Source organism: Salvia miltiorrhiza, chromosome 5 (genome assembly GCF_028751815.1).
Source record: "Salvia miltiorrhiza cultivar Shanhuang (shh) chromosome 5, IMPLAD_Smil_shh, whole genome shotgun sequence".
In the NCBI taxonomy this organism is placed as follows: domain Eukaryota; kingdom Viridiplantae; phylum Streptophyta; class Magnoliopsida; order Lamiales; family Lamiaceae; genus Salvia; species Salvia miltiorrhiza.
In genome coordinates, this window is record NC_080391.1 from 29551692 (window position 1) to 29570767 (window position 19076).

The 19076-nt window shown below is 38.8% G+C and overlaps 1 long non-coding RNA gene across 2 annotated transcripts; it reads right to left on the reverse strand.

The window, feature by feature from the left end:
• Positions 1–5316: 5316 nt before the first annotated feature.
• Positions 5317–8200, reverse strand: LOC131026407 (uncharacterized). Of its 2 annotated transcripts, XR_009102285.1 has the most exons (4): positions 8118–8200; positions 7999–8037; positions 6212–6291; positions 5317–5615 (listed from the first exon to the last, which is right to left on the reverse strand). It is a non-coding gene; the product is annotated as an uncharacterized LOC131026407 (long non-coding RNA). The 2 variants fall into 2 exon arrangements; XR_009102286.1 differs by lacking the exon at positions 6212–6291 and having other exon boundaries at positions 8118–8193.
• Between the last annotated feature and the right edge of the window lie 10876 nt (positions 8201–19076).

Genomic DNA, 19076 nt, shown 5'->3' on the forward strand with positions numbered 1-19076 from the left:
TATTATTATTATTATTATTATTATTATTATTATTGTTATTATTATTATTATTATTATTTAAATTAGTTTTTTTATTTATTTAACTTTATATCAATTTTATTTTTTATTTATAAAAATATAAATATATTATAAATATTCGAATATTTTCGAATATCGAATCGAATATCGTAATTCTTGAATCGTATTATGGATTAAACGAATCGAATATCGTAATTCTTAAATCGTATTAGGAATGTAAACGAATCGAATCGAATATCATTTCGATTCATTTTCGTAATAATAATTGTAAATTCGAATCAATATTCGAATATCATTCGAATCTTATTTACTATTCGTATTCGATTTGTGAACTGATTCGCGAATACTCGAACCGAATTGAATATTCATTTCAATTTTTTACAAGTGTATTTTAAACAATATAAATTGAATATTTAATTCAAAAATTCCTACAATTTTACTAGACTTCCTACTATTTGATTCGAAATTAGTATATTCAATTCGCGATTTTGATTGAGAAATTATAAATATTCGAATATTTTCAAATATCAAAATATCGAATCGAATATCGTAATTCTCGAATCGTATTAGGGATGAAAACGAATCGAATATCGTAATTCTCGAATTGTATTAGAGATGTAAACGAATCGAATCGAATATCATAGGATTAGATTCATTTCCGTAAGAATAATTGTATATTCGAATCAGTATTCGAATATCTTTCGAATCTTATTTACTATTCGTATTCGATTCGCAAACTGATTCGCGAATACTCGAATCGAATCGAATATTCATTTCAATTTTTTACAAGTTTATTTTAAACAATATAAATTGAATATTTAATACGAAAATTCCTACAATTTTTTTAGACTTCCTACTATTTGATTCGAATCGAATATATTCAATTCGCGATTTTGATTGAGAAATTATAAATATTCGAATATTTTCAAATATCGAATCGAATATCGTAATTCTCGAATCGTATTAGGGATGAAAACGAATCGAATATCGTAATTCTCGAATTGTATTAGAGATGTAAACGAATCGAATCGAATATCATAGGATTAGATTCATTTCCGTAAAAAGAATTGTATATTCGAATCAGTATTCGAATATCTTTCGAATCTTATTTACTTTTCGTAAACTGATTCGTGAATACTCGAACCTAATTGAATATTCATTTAAATTTTTTGAATGTATATTTTAAACAATATAAATTGAATATTTAATACGAAATTTCCTACAATTTTATTAGACTTCCTACTATTTAATTCGAATCTAATATATTCAATTCACAATTTTGATTGAGAAAATTTATAAAATATAAAATATTTCAAATAAAACACTTTTGTTTCAATTATATATCGGAATCAAAGTCTTTTCAAAGCTTTGATTATTATTATTATTATTATTATTATTATTATTATTATTATTATTATTATTATTATTATTATTATTATTATTATTATTATTATTATTATTATTATTATTATTATTATTATTATTATTATTATTATTATTATTATTATTATTGTTGTTGTTGTTGTTGTTGTTGTTGTTGTTGTTGTTATTATTATTATTATTATTCGAATATCTTATAGACTAGAACTGATTCGAATATCTTTCGTATCTTATTTACTATTTGTATTCGATTATCGGAATCAGTATTCGAATATCTTTCGTATCTTATTTACTATTTGTATTCGATTCGCAAACTGATTCGCGAATACTCGAATCGAATCGAATATTCATTTCAATTCTTTACAAGTGTATTTTAAACAATATAAATTGAATATTTACTTCGAAAATTTCTTCAATTTTATTTGACTTCCTACTATTTGATTCGAATCGAATATATTCAATTCATGATTTTGATTGAATAAATTTCTAAAATATAAAATATTTCAAATAAAACATTTTTGTTTAAATTATATATCGGAATCAAAGTCTTTTCAAAGCTTTGATTTGTTGGAAAATTAATGAAATATCCTAGCTCTACTTTTGATGATACCAAAACTCTTAGAATTTCTTTTAATAGACTAAAACTTTTCGAACTCAAGTGTTAGAGTTAATGTCTTCTAGTTTAACCGATGCCCTGAAAACTGAAGATCGACGGACTAAAGACTGAAGACTACGCAACTGAAGATAGCATGTGAAAAGACCAAGTCAAATACTGATGTATTGACTGGAGGAGGATCTCACTGAAGAATCAGTTATAACTGATTAACTAATGCTGGCCACGTGGAATTAGCGGACTGATACTCAAGTCAAGTATTAGTTGACATTCTTCCTCTGACTGAACCTTTTAGGTTAAAAGGGAGCCACGTACACACCAAGTACAGCCGCATTAAATGCAGAGATTTTAAAGATCGTCCTTTTGTGCAGAGCATTTCTTTTTGGTGCTAACTTTTCACTGAAGTTTTCAGAGACGCCTTACTTCTGGACTTGAGACACCGTTCTTCACCAAATTAGAAACCTCGTAGATTGAAGCCTCAGCCAAATTCAAATCTATCTCACAACGGACGACTTCTTGAAGACCTTGCCAACGGATCTATTCAAGACTTCGCCTATAAATAGAGCTCGAGGAACATCACAATCTTCACCGATTCAAATGCACAAGCTGAACCTCTGCCAAAATCACAACTCAGTCTTTCACTGCCTTCCAAGTTTGAATCGAAGAAGATAATATTCAAAGCCAAAATCAGTTCACTGATTATACGCATTCTCTTAATTTTTTAGGCAAATCCTTTGTTTAATTCAAAGCCTAAGTTCCCGATTACAGAGAGTCTGATCTTTGTAACCTAGTTGGTAATTCGAACCCCTTTTCAACTGAGTGAAAAGAGAGTTTGAGAGAGTTCGAGACAGTGGTATGAATTCAAGAGTTCTTAGCCCCCGCACGCAAGACGAAGTGTAGTCATTGCAACTGCGAGTTTAGAAGGAGACGAGAAGTCCAATCCAGTGTATTGGCACAGAAACCTTATTTCAGTTGAAGGTTTGTTGTGCACCCATAAGCTGATAACACTCACTTTTCCATGGTTTTTAATGTTTTTAGGATGTTAATTTTATAGGGAATTGAGTGTTTGATGATTGTTTTGTGCTTATATTGCTTTATCTTGTGAAATATGATACTTGCTCGTAATTTAATGAATTTTACAGAAATATGGAGTTTGAATTTAGACCGATGGTCTTAATAAAAGTTGTAGTTCGTCTCAATACGAGTTCGTAGGCGCAAACGGTTCGCAAATCCGAGTTCCGACGAAGAAGATATGGCCGAAACAAGAATGTCGCGCGCAATAGTAAATAGTGCCCGATGGGAATTTCCGAAACGGCGCCCTCTACTGCTCTCTAAAACCCTGATTATTTGTGTCTTATCCTGAGAGCAGATAGTTGTATTTATAGACAAAACACAGTCCTAGGGCACCAATAACTGTAGTGGGTGAATTTTACTCCTATTGGGCTCAGGAGACTTTGGGCCAGTCCAGGGATCAGATACAAGGAATAAAGATGGGCCTCTAATGAATTAATTATTATGATCAGCCCAGATCACAATTAATTCATAGGTATTAATTCATTCCACTAGAGAAATTATACTGACTTACCCCTTTTTTACCGATGATGAGTCGAGGCTTGTATTTAGACTTATTAAATCTTCGTATTTAAAATATCTGACATCCATTAATTAATTAGAGCTCTAACAGCTTAAATTAATTAATCTCTTTGTAATCCTTAAGCAGTACCACTCAAACCTTATTATTGCGCCTGAACTTAATCAACCTGCAGGGTTTAACGCAATAAACCTTATTGAGCTCCTTAAGGGGATGTCATTATCCTATACCGGATACAGGCACTAATACAGATAACCAAATATCATATATTGACCGCTATCACCCAAGATACAGAGTACTCAAGTTAATATATAACTATCACCCATAGTAAATTAAAGTGATACACGAATCAACATATATATCTGAAATCTTATTAGTATTAAGATTATATTAAGTCACCGAGATCTTGATTCTTCACTTATGTCAGATAGAAGAATACATCTCACTGTGATCCTATCAATACGTTATGACGTAGAAGTATAGACAAATAGTCAAGACAAACTATTTCCATCTATACTGCAGCCTAGACCAACAACTCGTCCTAGAGTCATGTCGGTTGTTATCTATTTATATCTCTTAAGTTTATTCCAATCATATGACCTTCTGTGATCCGTTAATCACCATATAATCAACTTATGTAGAGATAAAGGACATATAAATGCAATCATGAACACAATCAGATAGGAGATTAAATAGTGAACACAGGAAACATTGTATACAAGCATAAAACATTCTTGCTTTCAGTATACAAATCCAACACTTTTTACCACTTCACCTGGACTAATCAGTGCGAGATCTTTTGTTAAACCTTTCTTCAGAACTCTTTGTAGTCTCTGTTTCTTTCTTCCCTTTCCCTTTCTCATTTTTGCTTTCCTCCTGATGGTCTTCTGTTTCAGTGGCAGCAGCATCTGTTGCTCGGTGTCCACTCTGGTGCTGCAGATTCATTACAGCTGACTCGATACGGGCAAACTTGGCCTTGAGATCAGCAAACTCTATCTCTTGAGCTTGGAACTTTTTCTTTATTAGTTGAATCTCTGCATCAGTTGATTGGAATGTAGCAGCTGGTGTCTCTTCAGTCCCTTGCTCTGTTTGAATGTCATCAGTTGCATGAGGTGTCTCTGCGGGAATTTCTTATTTGTTGGTAGGATCTTATTCGTTTGGAGGAATGTTGAGCAGTCCTCGGGCAAGGAGGTATTGCCTGAAGTTTGGCACCCAGTCGTGGATGGCATCCCATAGATTTGTGATTTGAATTTCTCAAAATATCGGCCTCTATGGAGTCAATCTCAGAGGTAGTCATCATCTCATCAATCCCTTGAAATTGGGATTCAGGAGCGGTCTTGACGAAGGTGTAGAAGTGATATCTGACCAGATCTTGATAGACATCAGGATATCTTTCGGCTAGGACTGAAGGAAGAGAGATATTTACGCTGTGTTGAGCAAGCTTCAGCAAGTAGTTCCTAAGCTCTGCAGTTGGTGTAACAGTTGAGGAGGAATGAGCATCAGGGTCTGTGAAGGTGACCTTTTCTTGGAAAGTTTCAGTGCAAAAGTGAAAATATCCTGAAAGGGGAGGGAGAGGTCCTTGAAAAGGTTCTTCTCCTTCCTGATCGGCTAGTGGCTCAACATGAGCTTGTTCTTCTTGAGTCGGTGAATGTCACAGCCCACTATCCCAATGACGGGTTAACAGGGGTTATGACTTGGGGTGAACAATAAGAAATGGAAATGGACAATTACTTAACATTAAAGTATATGAAAATATCACTTATAGATAAAAAGGCTAGGATCATATATGATCATTTGGATACTTATAAAACATACACATAAAAGAGAACTGATTAAGGTGGTTTACCCAATAACACGTGTAACAACTTCATAACATAGAGTTATCCTAATCAAAGTGTTTTGCAGCGGAAAACGTGTGAGATATACATATGAAGATGTATACTCAAGGTTACATTTCTTGAAATGTCAAAGGAACACCCGCTCAACATCATTCCATTCCATCAACTGCTCAACCTGCACATTTAGAAATACATGCAGGGCTGAGTATAAAAATACTCAGTGGGCATAGCCGAAAATACAACATGCATACATATATAAATTGAACTGCCATAACAGTAACACACAGGGGTTTTCTTAAATGACCTGCGCTTACTAAAATATTTCTTTCATTTTCATAAAGTCGATCGGCCGATCATTTTCCTTCATATGATCCATATCTGTTCCTTTCTGTCACGCGCCGGGAAGGAGGCCTCCTTACCACGGACGCCAAGACCGGTCGCAAGCGACTCGCGGTCTCCATAAGTGTACACGTTAACCCTAGCTAGCGACCTTTGTCTAGCATAGGATCCCAATTGGATTTCCTTTAAAGTTGGCGAACCAACACAGATAGGATACATATAAAAACATAAACATTTTTGGCAGTCAATCATTTCATAAACATTTCATTTCATTTCATAAACATTTCATTTTCATTTCATAAGAGTCATTTATCATTTGGGCATAATAATAATATGAAATTAACAGTTAAAATCATCTCATGCATATATTCGTATAAGAGGCCTACGACACGCAGGGGATCTCTATATACGTATAGTAAAAGTAATGCCCACCTGGATAGGCAAAGCCTGAAGATTATAATCACATAAACTCGTCTTGGGAAAGCAGCGCTAATCTCCTTGGTTCATAAAGCCTACAAGAAATTCTATTCTTAATAGGTCTCGTGAAGCTAACTTAAAGTCTTAGTGGATGTACTAAACATACTTGATTCATCACGCCGGGTTTTCAAATTTAATAATAAAAATTGAAAACTAATTCTTGAGCTAAGGACACCAACAATATCCTTACTAGATTTTCTTTTAATAATTGAATTTATAAATAAATCCAATTAAATCATAAAACTTTCTATTGCATAATGCAAATGCAATTTCATGTCATGCTTAAAACATATAATAAGTACTTTCTTAAAATATGCACATAATAAAAATAATATTATATTATTATACAAATATATATATTTTTTTAAATAATTAATCAAACTATATTATAAGTCTAATTAATAAATATTGGTAGCCCATTTAAAATAATTAAATCAAAGACACTCTCCCATTTTTATAAAATTTCGTAGCCCAAAATACAAGGGCAGCCCAAGTTTATTATAAATAAATCGGGCCCAACTCTTTTGAAATAAAAGGTCCAACTGAAATAAAGCCAAGTCCCAAACCAAAAGCCCAACAATCCGGGCCCAAAACCCAAACCCTATTACCTTTCTCCTCCCTCTCTTAATTTCACGCACACACACACTCAGATGACACGCACACACACACTGACGCACACACCAGGGGTTGGTGCGGCGCCGCCCTCTTCTCCGGCGAAGAGCGCCGCGATCAATCACGGCCGCCGCCCTCACATCATCACCTCCCTCGTTTCCCTTCACTCACAGAACCCGGCACCGGCCCTCACCTTGGCGACGGCGAGGCGCCGCCGCCTCCCTCGTCTCTCTCTCTGACCGTGAGTACAGGACACGCCCACCACACTTCCGCTGCGCTGAACTCTCCACTCTCTCTCTGGCGAGAAGCCGCCGCCATCCATCGGCATCGCGGCCACCACGCCACCGCCGACAGCAGCAGCAGATGAGGCGGCTGTCACCGGCGCCCTCTATCTCCCTCGACTCTCTTCAAACCTCTCGCGCTCCGGCGAAGTGGCAGCGACAAGCCATCACCTCGCCTCATATCTCTCGCCCTCTGTCTTACCTAACCCGGCGGAAACAGCCTCCACGTCGCCGCCGCGCCTGGTTCATCTTCTCCAGCCGAAGGCTGGAGCCACCACGACCGGCGTCGCTTCCGTCATCCGGCAGCTTAAGGTAAGCCCTAATTCCCTATTCTCTTTTTTTCTTCCCTCATCTTTTTCCCTTTTTTTTTTTTATTAAAAACTGAAATACTCATCTCCTTTCCCCTCTTTGGCAGACCGGAAACCACCGCGGCTCCGTCGCCGTCCGTCAACCGCCGGCGACGAAGAGTCACCATGGCTGCCCTCTCCCTCTCTCGACTCACACATACAAAACAGGGGTTCAAGCCTCATATTCAGTCCAGATTCACAAGTATAGCAAAGTTAGGGTTTTGTTTAGAAATATGTTCTTTCATCATTCATTTCTCATTTCCTTAGCAAAAATCAAACCTTGTAAATGTAATAGCTTAGAAAATATATCATCATGTGTGCGTGTGTATTCTTCTGTTCTTTTTTTTATCAAAAACATATATGAAATTTCTATTGTAACTGTAATACTTGCCGAAATAAAATGAGTGTGTGCTATGGCTCTCTTGATGTGTTTGTATGGATCATAAAAAAAAATATAATGATAATGGAACATTGAAATATAGATTCTCAGTATAGGAAAAACCTTGAGATATGAGGGATGTATATTGTGAATTTGTTGTTTCTGCAGAATAAGTAATCACCAACACATTAGTAGTGGATGAGGTGAAACAGTTTGTGAAAGGAGGAACATTAAATCCTTACCCCCTTCTTGATCGAAAGCAGCGTGACTTGAGGAGAGAAAGGAAGTGGTGATTGATCTCTACTTTGTGCTTATTTTGAGGAGTAGTTGGGTGGGAGTAGCTGAAAGTGGGAGGAAAGGTGGAGGAAGTAGGTGGGTGTGGAAGAGTAGGTGAAGGAAAGTAAAATAAAATAAAAAGCCTTCCGGGTTGTACTATGAAAACTGTAATAATTTTTCAGTGTTTGCTTAAATAAATAGCTCGTGTAGATACTAAATGCTCAATTTAAAAAAAATATGAAATGCATAAGAATTTAAATGACTGACATTTACAAAAAGGATTTTGCAAATCGTTCGTTGGAATTAAAATAAATTCATTTTCTTTATATCCGGCGTGAATCATCTTACTTCTAAATTTCGAAAATAAATTCTAAATTTAACTCAGGGAAACGGGGTATTACAGTGAAGGCAAATCTGGAGACTTCGTTGGAGGCTGAGAGGATTCATCAAATGGAATGGATGAACCAACAAGGGTTTTCACGAGAGTTGTTTTTAATGAGACATCAAGTGGGGTACTCGATGTAACAAGGTCAATTTCAATTGGACTTTTAAAACTGACATTTGCCTTTCTTGATGAGCTTCTTGTTCGACTGAAAACACCAGTTGTAGAAATAAAGGTTTCGCTGATCACAATGGGAGGAGCTTTGATTGAGCTCTTCTGATCTACGAACAGGTAGATGGATGAAGGAACTTCTGTGGTATCTTTCTGTTGGGTCCGGAGGATCTCGAATAGGTGTATGGGGAGGGGAATACACCTATAGGCAAATTTTGTTGAAAATAACTTTTACACAAACTAACACAACCTTTTAGATTAAAAGACTTTGTTAAGGCAGTGGTTGTTGACTGATACTGAAAACTCTTCAGTAAGGAGTTATCAGTTAAGTCTTGAGACTTTAACTGATACACGAAAGACTTTAGTCAAGTTTGTATGAATAGAGTGATGTTATCAGTCTAGCTGACTATCTTAAGATTTATCAGTCAGACCAATAGCATATGCAGCAGAAAACTTTTCTTTGAGAAATAACATGTGTGATTAATCATGTTTGTCAAAGTTAATGTTTCTCTTTGCAGTTAATCAAATTTCAGTTTACAAAGGATTGAGCAAGTAAGAGGGTAAATACTGAAAGAAATAAACAACACAGAGATTTTTACGTGGTTCGGAAAACACTTCCTATATCCACGGTCAGTTGATCAGACTGACAAACTTCACTGGGCATGTGCTTACGGGTGCACAGCAAACCGAAACAACTGAAGAGCCTATCTTCAGTACCAACACACTGGGTTGGATTTCTCACTCCTAGCGCACATTGGGCACTAAGATCTCACGGAGACAGAACACTGACATGAACTCCTTTTCGACACAAACTCTCAATTCGGTCTGTTGAAAGGAGGTTTGAACACTTGCCAACTAAACCACAAAGAACAAGTTCTCTGCAGTCAGTTTTACCTAGGCTTTGGATATGCAATATCTGCCTAAGTTCTAAGAGAATATATGTAATCAGCAGTGACTGATTTTTGGCTCTGTGATTCTCTTCTTCGATTCAAGCTTTGGGGAGGCTTAGTTTGCTAAGTAACGAATTCGGCAGCATTTCAGCTTATGTTGTTGAATCGGTGAAGATTGAACTGATCCTCGAACGCAATTTATAGGAGACGTCTTGAATAAAGCCGTTGGCGGATATGGTCTTCAAGATTTCTTCCGTTATAGAGTAATTTGAACTTGGGCTGAGGCTTCAATCTTCGAGGTTCCTTGTTTGGTGAGAACGGCTCTCTGAAGAATAGGAGATAAGACATCTCTGAAAAGTTAATCACCAAAAGAAGGGCCTCTGCAGAGAAAGGACAATCCTGAGATCTCTGCATTTAATGCGGCTGTACTTTCTGGAGTGCGTGGCTTTCTTTTACCTTTAGCATTTCAGTCCGAGGAAGAATGTCTAACTGATACTTTAACTTTTAGTATCAATCGCTGAATCCACGTGGCGCGCATTAAGTAATCAGTCGAAACTGATTCTTCGACTGATAAGTCAAATATCATTATTTGACTTCTGCAACAGTCGACGTCTTCAGTCATCAGTCTTCAGTATTTTGTTCTTCAGTCTTCAGAACAACATCTAAACTAGAGAAAGAACTCAAACAGACGAATTTGAACAGTTCTAGTCTATTACAAATAAGTCGATTGATTTTGGTATCATCAAAACAAGGATTAGGATATTTCATTAAGTTCCCAATAATTTCCCCCTTTTTGATGATGCCAAAACCACACAACTGTTCTAATCAAGAAAAAGACTGAACTCAAAGCAGAAGCTATTAAACAGGGTGAATAGTATTCCCCCTTAACAAAAGAACCTAAAACTTGCACTTTGAAGGAAGAACACAAAAGTTTAAAGAAACAAAAACGAAAACATAGCTGAAAGACAGTAATCAGAGCCTGGACAAAAATGTATTGTCTTCAGGTTGTGATCAAAAAGAAGTTATTTTCATTAAAAAGATAACTGATGAGAAATCAGTTGAGGTACAGAGCAAAACATACAAATGAGTAAAAACAACAAAGAAAAACACATGGAAACTCATGGACTCCAGCAGTCTGCTTGTCTGCGCCTTGAACTTCTTTGATCTTCATTATTCATCTTCATATTCATAAGCTTGTTTCTTTCACACTTATTTTCCATTGATGTGAGGTCTTACTGGTTCGTCATCCTTGAACTTCTGGTGATCCTTTTGCTTTACCATCTTCAGTCTTTTGAGAAGATGCAGAGAACCAACTTTGAGAAGGTTTTTCTCTGACTTCTACTTTCCCCCTTTTTGGCAACATCAAAAAGAGAGCTGATGATGGAAGAGATTATCAGAAGGTACCTAACTCCTAGTCTCAGAAGCTCGTGAGAAGATTTGAGAGGAGGGTGAGTACAGAGATACAGAAAAGGAAGACGCCAGTGAGGAGGGAGATGATGAGAGAGACGGAGAAGAGAAGGAGGCTGGGGAGATGGAGAAGAGGAGCGTAGATTTCGAGAGGGAGGGTGGGGAAAAGGTAGGTATACATAGCTCTTTGGAGATATTCATGTAAGGTGGCTATGCATACGGACCTTAGAGGGAGGATACGGGCTTATAGAAGGAGAGAGAGGGGACTAGGTTGGGATAGGTGTGAGAGACGAAAATAGAATTAGTGACAGTCATGAGGCCTAACACTGTCAATTTGCCGACACGAGGTCTTGGATGAGAAGACCATGTGCGGCTGGGGATGCCGGCAGACAACGAGAGAGAGTTCATTGTTGTTGCATGCCATGGAGGTGAGCAAGATATGTGAGATGAGCTTGATGACCTCCTGAAGCTGAGAAGCTTCTTGGCGCCTGGCATTAGGATGGAAGACACTCTTGTCGCTGGATATAAGTGAGAGTAGAAACAAGTTTGACGTCGGAGAAACTTTGAGATCCAGTGGAAGGGTCCTATGAAGACCAAGTGTGTGAGCGTCATTCTCCCACTCCATGACTTCGTAGTCATTGAACTCTCCTTTGTCGGAACGAAATTTTTCTGCAACTTTGTGGAAAGTGTTCTCACAGAGAAGTCTGTGGAAAGGTTGTTAGTTGTAATGAAGAAAGGTAGAAAATGAAGAAGTATTTAAATACTCAATTGAAGACGAAAAGTTTTTCGAATTTGGTGCCTAAAATCTTTTTGAAGAAAATTTTCACGTTCGCCGTCACTATAGAGGATGAAGGCTTCAAAAAGTGAAAAAAGAATAATCATCATTGCAATTTATCAAATCAGAGAGATTTTCGAGAAATTTATTGCAGAGGCATAGTTGTTGGATTTGATCAAAATAGTTGATCAGGACAAGTTAAAACATTTTAAAGCAAATTTTGAAAATATTTGTCCTTTTTGGATATTTCATTTTCCAACAATCAGTTAAAGTCTTTGAAAGAGACTGATCAGTTAGAGATAGATTTTTGAACACTTGAAAAACTGATAGCTGAAGTAACTGATGTACACAGAGTAAGTTAAAGATATTTACTGGTCGACTGAACATTGTAGTCAGTCGATACCACTTGTCTGGTTGACTTATACGAATATCCATCTGGGCTGTTGGCCACATCATCAGTTGAGGAACACCAGTTGGCAAGGCTGGGAATCGGGTCGGGTTCGGGTACCCTACCCGAAAAAATCGGGTACCCGAACCCGAAAATACCCTAAATCCACTACCCGAACCCGACCCCGAATTTGAATTCGGGTACCCTAATACCCGAGTCGGGTATTCGGGTACCCTAAATTACCCGAGTCGACTCAGTTTCCCGTTTCCAGTTTCCATCGAAGAAATCAAAACTCACAACGAAATTCCACCAAAATTCAACCCCCACCGTCGATTTGTAGCAACTTTCAAATCTGTACAGAATTTCATTTGTTTTGCTCAATTCTCAAACCAAGACAAAAAAAAGCATATCTGTTTATTTTTAAAAAAAGGAAGAAAAGGAAGAAGAAGCAGCGGCTGTTGGAGCTCGGAGGCGGTGCGGCTGCTGCGGGGCGAAGTCTTAGGCGGCGGCGGAACGACGGGAACGACTCGCGAAGTCTCGCCGTCTCGGATCTGGGCTGCTGCGGGGCGAAGTCCTAGGCAGCGGCGGAAATGGCAACGGCGGGCGGGCGGGCGGGCGAGGGGCGCTGGGTGGGAGGCCGGAGATCCTGGAACAGCAGGGCGGGAGGCGGAGACTCTGAGACTGACGAGTCACGAAGACGAAGGGAATTAGGGAAAGGAAGGGAAAATGGGAATTTCAAACCAGCGAATTTGGGCGAATTTGGGATTCTGGGAAATTGGGAATTATGGACTATATTTGAATTTGGGATTATGGGAATTTGGGCGAATTTAAAATACACTTAATTAAATATTCGGGTATTTTGGGTATACCCGATACCCGATTTTTTTAGACCCTAAATACCCGATCCCGAACCCGACCCCTAATTTTTCGGGTATAGGGTACCCGATACCCGATTTTTTTGGGTCGGGTATCGGGTACCCGATTACCCGATCCCGAAATTCCCAGCCCTACCAGTTGGCATAGAGTCAGACTGTGTTGAAGAATTCAACAGCAGCATCAATCTTCAGGGTTGAGAAGACCGATCATTCCACAAAGATCGTTGAATATTTCTTCCGGAAGGGATTTGGTAAGCAAGTCAGCTCTCTAAATTGCGGTTGGAATCCACTCGAGCGAGATGTTCTTCTGTTCCACATGATCTCGGATGAAGTGATGACGAATCTCGATATGCTTGACTCTAGAGTGGTGAACTGGATTATGAGAGATTGCAATAGCACTGGAGCTGTCACAGTGTATTGGGACTTCCTTTTCTTCAATTCCATAGTCCTTCAGTTGTTGGACTAACCATAGGAGTTGCGAACAACAACTTCCTGCAGCAACATATTATGCTTCAGTGGTAGAGGTGGCCACTAAAGTCTGTTTCTTTGAGAACCCAGAAATGAGCTTGTTGCCTAGGAACTGACATGTTCCTGAAGTTGATTTTCGATCTATCTTGCATCCTGCAAAATCTGAGTCTGAGTATCCTGTAAGCTTGAAGTCGTCATCAGCTGGATACCACAATCCTATGTTGGGTGTGCCTTTGAGATATCGCAAAATTCATTTTGCTGCATCCATATGAGCTTCCTTGGGATCTGACTGATATCTCACACAAACTCCGACTGCAAAGGCAATGTCTGGCCTGCTGGCAGTCAAATACAGTAGAGATCCAATAATCTATCTGTATTTGGTTGAAGAGACTGATTTTCCTTCTGAACCTGGATCCACCTTCCAGTTGGTGTTCATTGGAATTTTGATTGATTTCAGATGTTGAATACTGAACTTGTTGATCAGTTCTTTGGCATACTTTGATTGACTGATCAGTATTCCTTCTTTGGTTTGCTTGACTTGTAATCCAAGAAAAAAATTCATTTCTCCCATCATTGACATCTGAAATTTCTTAGTCATAATGTCAGCAAACTTCTTGCACATCCTTTCATATTTGGATCCAAAGATAATGTCTTCGACATAAATCTAAACAAGTAGAAGATCTTCTCATTCTTTTAATGTAAATAGGGTTTTGTCCACTGATCCTTTCTTGAATCCTTGTTCAAGTAGATACTCAGAGAGAGTATCATACCACGCTCTTGGTGCTTGCTTTAGACCATAGAGAGCTTTCTTCAGTTTGTACACCTTGTCTGGTTCAGCCACTTCGAAGCCTGGGGTTGTTCCACGTAGACATCATCAGTTAGTACTCCATTGAGAAATACACACTTTACGTCCATTTGGTGTACTTTGAATCCTTTGTGAGCGGCAAAAGCAAGATAAAGTCTGACTGCTTCCAGTCTGGCAACTGGTGCAAAGGTTTCATCATAGTCAATTTCTTCTTCTTGACTGTATCCTTTGGCAACCCGCCTTGCTTTGTTTCTTACCACATGTCCTTCTTCGTCCTTTTTATTCTTGAAAATCCATTTCAAGCCAATCACTTTTGCATCGTCTGGGCGATCAGCTAATTCCCAAACTGAATTCCTGTTGAATTCATTGAGCTCTTCTTGCATTGCGATGACCCATTGAGTAGACTTCAAAGCTTCTTCAATGTCCTTGGGTTCTGTGGACGGCAAGAAACAACTGAAATTCTTATCTTCATTGATGGAATTCTAATTGATGTCGTAGATAAGGTTGCACATTGATCTTCGAGTCTTCACACCGTCTGATGGTTCGCCAATGATGTTCTCTTTTGAGTGAAGTTCAAACCATCTTCGATACTTTTTGATTTATTTAGGAGATGGTGGAGGTTCTTCCGTCAGAATTGATCTGAGTCATTCATTCGCTTCTTGAGCAGGGGAGGCTTGACGCGGTGAAGTGAAAACGTCAGATGGCTCGTTGGTAAGAGTATCTCCACTAAGAGGAGTTCCTCCTTGAATGATGCCTTCAGTGGCACAAATCGGTGGCAGTTCGGTCCTTTGACTGGTCTTTAGATACTGAAGCTTTTCAATATCTTCATCTTTGCCTGCACCCCATACAAGGACTTCAGATGGTTCGGTGTCTTTCATTTCAGTGTTGGAGACTTCAGTACGTTCAACATTATCTTTAGTCTCCTGATTCCTGAAATTGTCCAAAGACTCATCAAAGATAACATGAGGTGTTTCTTCCACAACTAGAGTTTGAGAATTAAACACTCGATATGCTTTGCTGGATTTCTCACTTCCAGAATATCCAAGGAAAATTCCTGGATCAGCCTTGCTATCAAAAGTGCTTAATTTTCTTTTATCATTGTTGTGTATGAAGCACCTAGAGCCGAAAACATGAAAATAAGAGATAGAAGGCTTCATGTTCTTCCATAATTCATATGAAGTAAGTCCATGTCTTTGAGTGAGGAAGGAGCGATTCTGTGTATAGCATGCATTGTTGACAGCTTCTGCCCAAAACCTCAGTGGGAGTTTTGATTCAGCCAGCATTGTCCTAGCTGCTTCCTTCAAAGATCTATTTCTTCTTTCAGCTACTCTATTCTGTTGTGGAGTTCTTGCTGCTGAAAGTTGGTGGCTGATTCCTCGTTCTTCGCAGTAGTCTCTGATAACTGAATTGAGGAATTCAGTCCCTCTGTCTGATCTGATATTGATGATGTTGATTTCCTTTTCAACGCTTAGTCTCTTCATCAGTTTTGGCAATTCTCGTAGTGTCTCATTTTTACTGTAAAGAAACACAACCCAAGTATATCGTGAATAATCATCAACAACTACCAGGGTGTATTTTCTACCGTTGTAGCTCCTTGGTGACACTGGGCCAAACAGATCCATGTGAAGTAGTTGAAGGACTCTTTCAGATGAGTGTCCTGTCTTTGACTTGAATGACGTTCTTGTTTGCTTTCCTCTTTGACATGCTTCGCACTCTTGCTTCTTTTCAAACACAATAGAAGGCAATCCTTCTACCAGCTTGTGTTTGGCAAGTTTGTTGATTGTCTTGAAGTTGAGGTGGTTAAGCCTTCGATGCAAAAGCCAATTGAGCTCTGAGTTGCTCTTGCTGATGAGGCAAGTTTCAGGAGGACTGTCTTCCCATGAAATGACGTAGAGGCGGCCTTGTCTGATACCTCTCAGCACCACATTCTTCTGACTATTCCTTATAGTGAATTCATCTTTCTTGATCTTCACCGTGAATCCGCTGTCACAAAATTGACTCACAGACAACAAATTATGTTTTAGTCCAAAAACATAACTAACATTACTGATACTGGTGTTACCCATGTCGAGCACACCATAGCCTTTTGTTTCTCCTATTGAGTTGTCTCCGAATGCAACTTTTGATCCAGCTTTCTCAACGAATTTCATCAGATATTCTTTGTATCCTGTCATGTGCTTTGAACAGCCGCTATCTAAGTACCAAGTATTGACCGGGGCTTTAACTTCTTTATTTTTCTTGTGTTTCCTATTTTTGACCTGCAAGGAAGAGTTACTTTTAGGTACCCAATCAAGATTTGGGTCCTTCAATGTCAGTTCGAGCTTTCTTTGGAACCCAGATCTATTTTAGAACAGGTCGTGAAACTGGTCTTCTGTGGTTGACTGGTCGTCTGATTGAAGTGATTGGGACTTCAGTTGGCACATGAGCTTTCTTCTTGGTGTATCTCCTTTGAGATAGTCGAGAAGTTCTTGACTGATGGTGTTTTGACTGATGCCGAGGAGCATTCGACTGATGTCTTCTGAGCTGTGGCTGATGATTTTGAGCTCTTCTGGACTTGTCAGCACATTGTCTCCAAGGTTGTTGCTCCTTTTGAAACTGAATAGGTTTCAGCTTCGTGTAGTTCTTCCCCCTTGACTATTGAGGGAGATTCTGCTTCTTTGCTCCATAGGGTTGTTGTTGCTTCAGTCCGGATGTTCCTTTACCAAATTTTGACTGAAATCGACTTTTCAGTCTTCTCTGAAGTATAAGTTGATTGGGGGTCTCCTTGGTTCGTCTGTAGCTTTGTGGAGGTGGAACATTCCTGTGCGCCATCAAGTTCATTTTCTGAACTTCTTCCTTGTCATAATCCCTTGGTTCTTGATCATCGTTGACGTCTGATGTGTCGGTCACATCCTTGATTATGACTTGTTTTCCCTTATCTCCAGGAACCATTTTGCTTCCGATGTTTTCAACTAATCCTATAGAAGAAAAGTTGTTCCTCATTGGAGACTCCTTCATGCAGTCTTTGACAGTCTGCTCCAACTTGAAGTTGAGCTCTTTGATTTCATGCGAGGACTTCTCACATTCAGTTGTTGACTGCTTGAGTTTCTCCTTTAGTTGTTGATTCTCCATGATCAGTCCGTCAAGACAGTTCTCATCAGGGAAGTAGACGACTGTCCTATTTTTGACTTGTTCTTCACTGATCTCATTTCTCAACTTCTGATTTTGCTTTAGGAAATCTTCGAACATAGTCCTCAGTTGACAATAATCAGTCATGAGTTGAATATATCCATCGGCTTCGTTGTTAGATGAATATCTTAATTCTGAATTTTCTCCTGTAGACATTAAGGAGTCATCAGTATTAAGAGTGTGAATGCAAGATTTTACCTCAGGCCCATTGATTCCATTGTCGTAGCTGTCACTTGTGTTTTCAACCACGCTTTTAGTCTGCTTAGCCATGAGTGCTTGACTCTCATCATCAGAGCTAGTGGAGTTGAAAGCTGATGAATCTGATGCATATTCGAAAGATTCTGCATCGTCAGCGACCATCACTTTCCTTTTTGCAAACTTGCGATCTCTCCTAGCTTTCATCTCTTTGCGCTCAGACTGCAACAATTCAGGGCATTCAGATCAATAGTGCCCTTTCTTCTTGCAACCATAGCACTCTACATCTTTGATGTCAATAGTGGGAGATTTCCTGTCTCCACTTCTGTCAGATGAGTGCCTGGACCGGTGATCTCTTTCCTTTTCTCTGTAGTGCTTCTTGTGGAAGTTCTTGTATCTTCTGAACTTCGTTTCCATTTTGTTGAACCTCTTAGTTAACAACGCATATTGACTGAAGAAGTCTTCTGGGATGAATTCAGTCAATTCTTTTGATTGTTTCTTGCTGTCGTTTACTAAAGCTTTCAGGGCAACTCCCTTGGATGTTGAAGGAGCATCTTTGTCTGATCCTCCAGCTTTCTTGACGTCTCGATTTCTTTGAAAGTCGAACTCATTTGCGATGAGATTGGAGAAAAGCTTGTTCGTCGAGAGCTGGTTGAATCCAAGCTTGTTTTGATGAGCGACTGAGTAGATCTGCCAATCTTCTCGCGGTAGTGCTCGAAGAATCTTCAGGTTGATTTCTCGCTGAGTATATTTGTCCTTCGAGATGGATTGAACTTCGTTCAGGATCTGGTTGAATTTGAGTTCCCTCTCGTCGACTGATTCATTCTTGAGCATGAGGAAGGAGTCGAACTTTTAACAAGCTATTGATAACTTGTTCTCTTTTATTTCCTCAGATCCGATGCATATTCCTTCTAGAATGTCCCACATCTCCTTTGTAGTTCTGTACTTGATGATCTTGGTGACGTGCTTGTCTGGAACTGTACCAGAGATTAGGGCTGGCAAATCGTGCGTGTCGGATCGTTATCGGGTCGACCTGATAGCGACTCGACCTGTTATAGCCAAATGATTTATGCTTAATTGTTCTAAATTTTGGGGTTTGCATGAGCTTAATTTTAAGTTAAATCTTCTGGAAATTGGTGCGTTTTATGGTGTATTTTATGTTTTGCAGGAGATTTAGGTTTTTGAGATGAAGAGTGCAAATTTTGGAGAGTTTGGGCTAAGAATTACGTTTTTGTGCATACTCTGGCATGTCAGAGAAGCGAAGCCCCGCATGCCAGAGCAGCGAAATGGGAAGCCAGAGAAATGCTCCAGAGCCAGAGCAGCGGAACCAAGTCAGAGCAGATGCACTCGCCAGAGAAATCAAAGCCCAGAGCAGCGAAGTCAACTAGTCAGAGCAGAGGA